Raw genomic sequence first — 4341 nt, forward strand, 5'->3', positions numbered from 1 at the left:
TCCTCAGCAAAAGGCACTAAATCTTGATCTTTGTAAAATATAAGTGTCCTTTCAATGGAACAGAGATACTCTTGGCGATCACTCAAGAACATCAATATTCCAATCCAAAGACATAAAAATACATTTTTACGCCAACAAATGATAAAACTAATTATCAGACGTCTCCAATAATAAGCTTTAACACTAATTGACGTTAAAACCAGTGAAAAACATTAAAATATTTTCAAAACCTTTAGTTCAAATTTTTTTATAATAAGGGTAATAACTCCATTAGCTATAGATAAGCTCACGGTCATTGATCCAAGAACGCAACAATTATTAAATGACAATCAACAAACAGGTTAGTACCTAACAAAGAGCAAACACAAAGAGACTACAACATAAGATCCTAAATCTACCCATCCTACCCGTCTCTCAAGTTTATTATTTTAAGGTCAAGTTATTTATAGTGGGGTGCACAAACGTGCGTCGGGAGCAAATATGCTTTGATACCAACTGTGACACCCTCATTTATTGCGGAAAAGTAAACACGTAATTCTACAGAAAAACTGACAGGATATGTTTGTAATAGGTTCAATTGGGTAAAAACCTGTAATTTTTAAAACCTGAACCTGTTATAAAGATATCCAAAAGGGAAGGTGTCAAACATGCAAGGTCCAAAATAAATCTCATGAATGAAACATCGCTAAAGTCGCGAAACAAAGTTATACAAACCAAATATGAGAAAGAGAGACATATGTCCCTAAAATGTATGTGACATAAAAAGGGTTTAAGGGTCACAATGAAATAAAACCAGTCTAGGTCCCAAGGTTACTTTGCTCGCTAGCGCGTCCATGTACCCCATATATGCATCACCTACCTGTCATTCGCATTTTATACAAATACGAAAGCCACGGTCAGTGGGGAGTAACTCGAGTTCTCCGACCACGAAATGTCATAATTAATATAACATGTAAACATAAGAATATGAATACGAATCACACAATGCCTTAGCATATAGATGCTAGACAATCGTGCTTATCATGTGAACAACAATATAACAACACATAGTCCTAGCATGTGAATACTAGACCGACTCATACTACACTATCATGTGAATCACATAACATCCAGGAATCCAAACTCTATCAACCATAGCCGGCTTGCATCTCACCTTCTATGATTCATAGAATCACCATACAAGAAAGGGCAATATATCAAAGACAGGCATAAGTTCTTAGCACCGTCAATAGTCACTTTGTAACTCGAGTCTATACCACGAGGTAGGGAAGGTAATCGAACTGGTATCTTGGCTCAGCGGTTACTATTAAGAAAACATGGCCAAGAGACAACACAACCCTAGCCTAAAATCTGCTTGGAGACCTAGACATGCGGATACACACCACCGCACCCAAGACTCACAACTTTTTTTAAAACAAAGTGAAGTGAGTACCCTAAGGACACCACCGAAGGGTTGGCTAGTACTTAAGCTGACCCCATACTATCAAAATTAGTACCTGAGGTCATGCCCCAACTTGGATGTAAATCCACTAGTCAGGAACACAAAGGCTATCAAGCAGTGAACATATACTCGTCAGAGACTATAAAGACCTATCTATGATGAAGGCCGAAATACTCACCTAGGACCTAGTCCCACTAGTCCCGACTTGAATATTTTAGCCCACACCACCCAAGACTCACCACACAAGTCAAGTAAGACACCCACTTAACCTTAAGAGGGCAAAAAGTCCTTCTTATCAACATAAATTCTAGCATTCTATCATGTGAAAGGCTATATAAATGTCTAATTACAGCATACAATCCCAACAGAATCCTCAATAAGTATTCAATACTAATTTCTAATTCTAACAATAGTAACCATATTAAAGGCTTCAGGGGAAACTAGGGCCATTTCTACAAAATAAGAAGCTATTTAAATTCAACTAACTAAATAAGAAGCTATTTAAATTCAATTAACTACACATGTGAAATAGAGATATAATAAATGGCCTAAAACAAGAAAAAGGCCGATTATCTAATTCATTCAACCGAATTTTTACCCGCAACCTGACCCTGCGATAGGTGCGGGTCAAATTGCGGTGACCAATCACTCAATTAACTGACATCGCATCAGTCAAAGGGACTAAGGCTCAGTTTTCAGCACAATCAACAAAACATTACAATTATCGCTATATTATTCTCATGCTATTTCCAATTTCTATCATATGAAAAACGAAAGTAACACATTATCAATCACCTAAACGCTTAACAAACAACAAACACCATATTAACTACTAATGTGACATTATTTCGTCGAGTAACTCGGAATAGTTACCTTACGCTAGCAAAGAGACAAGTAATAAACTTGAGAAAGCTCTAAAACCCAAAATTACTCTTCATCTTCAACCACATATGAGTCACCTAAAATAATTATGTGAAAGGGCGATATTAACGAATTACCGTTATATAAAATATGAGACGGAAATTAATTTAATTATATTTTAAATAAACCAAACTAGCGTCAAAACAAATTATAGATACGGCCCAAACTCGCGGCTTAGGCCTTTGCCGCCAGGCACGGCCAGGCCACGACCATTCTTCTGCTAGGCTACAACAGCCACTATCCAGATCCTCTTATTTAGGAGTTATACTAATATCACTTACCTTCATGTCCATACTTTATCGTAATATGTTCACAAAACCTTGGTTCTATAATTCTTAAGCTCTTTGCTCACCCCTATTCCAACAACAATCCATAGCTAAAGCAATATTTTGCCCTCTGCTGCTTGTTCAGTACTTCATACCCTTGTACTACCAATTTTGATGAAGATTACAAGCATGGGACTAAATTTCATATAGCATCCAAACAATAAAAGCATACTAGTAATAAATTTTGCCGAGAATTAATATTTTCCCTTAATTCCCCGATGGCCCATGATTCGGTTCGGTTCCAAACTAATTGTAGAAGCCGCACGTTTATCGTCATGCTAGTCTATCAAAAGTATTGTACTTCTCATGCTTTAGTTCTTAACTTCCTTTGGGCAATAATAATTACACACATTTAAAATTGGAGACAAGAACATTTGAAACTAAATCCAAAGACACTAGTGATTCACCAACTCCACAATCTGAATTACCTAGATACTGAAGTCGTATAAAGTTGACCTCATATTATAAATAGCTAGCACATATAAAAGCTAGTATTATAAATAACAAATAAACATATAACCCCGAATAATAATAAAAATACTAGGATCGGTAAAATCGTGTTACCTTAAACGCCCCTTATTCTTCGAATAAATGGTCCACAAGGCACGAGCCTCACCCCGGGTCTTTGAATCCTTCATAAAAGGGCAAGAAAACGGAATAAAGAAGCTAAAAGATGACACTTTTATAAGACGGCGAAAGACGAAACCACAACAAAAAGGAGATTTTCTTACCTTAAAAGGACGAGGAAAGAAAGGGGAAGAGAATGGTACAAAAATTATCGAATTTGGTTGAGAAATGGGCCGGGATCTGAGGTTGGAGACGGGATGAAAATGGCGATTTGGTTCATTGTTGTTGCTACTTTGCTGCGTTCATTCAGAAATGAAGAATGAAGAAATGAGGGGGGTGGGGACGGTCAACAACAACAACGTAATATTAGTAATAATAAGTATAATAATAATAATAATAACTAGTATTGGTGCCCGGCTTCGCCCGGGCTACCTCTAATTACCATTAATTTTTTTTTCATTAAATAAAATTACTTAAAGTTACATAACCCGTAAATTTATCATTAATATATTTTTCTATAGCATATCCTAAAATTACAAATAAATAAATTTTGAGACAAATTCACTACTCCCGCTATTAATATTTTACTCTTATTAATAAAATAATAGTAATAACATTTCACTACTTGCCCGTAATTATTGTTACTTTCACTACTCCCGCCGTAGTTATTGTTACTGTCACTACTGTCGCGTTAATGTTGATAATATATTACATATATACATTAAATCAAATCGAAAGAATTATGCAATATTATATATTATGGAATCTAACTTGAATTATTTATAACCTACTTATATTATATTTTTGTATGTTAAATAATTAACATATCTATACATCTAATAAACTATAAAGTTCAATAAAATTGCATAGATTTTAAATTTAATATATAATTTTATGATGATAATAATTAATATCATAAGTGTGCATGTTTATACTAATTAATTATTTTATTTTAAGGAAATTGACCATCTTCTAGTATTCTAATTAATTATTTTATTTTAAGGAAATTGACCATCTTAATTAATTATTTTATTTTAAGGAAATTGACCATATTTTAGTCTCTTACAAATGTTTAGGAAAATTCTC

General features: G+C 34.4%; 1 long non-coding RNA gene across 1 annotated transcript; it reads right to left on the bottom strand.

Moving 5' to 3' along the window:
• Positions 1-544: 544 nt before the first annotated feature.
• Positions 545-3533, bottom strand: LOC141629486 (uncharacterized). Its single transcript, XR_012537296.1, has 4 exons — positions 3420-3533; positions 3253-3320; positions 2315-2400; positions 545-859 (listed from the first exon to the last, which is right to left on the bottom strand). It is a non-coding gene; the product is annotated as an uncharacterized LOC141629486 (long non-coding RNA).
• Between the last annotated feature and the right edge of the window lie 808 nt (positions 3534-4341).

Source organism: Silene latifolia, chromosome 2 (genome assembly GCF_048544455.1).
Source record: "Silene latifolia isolate original U9 population chromosome 2, ASM4854445v1, whole genome shotgun sequence".
Taxonomy (NCBI): Eukaryota; Viridiplantae; Streptophyta; class Magnoliopsida; order Caryophyllales; family Caryophyllaceae; genus Silene; species Silene latifolia.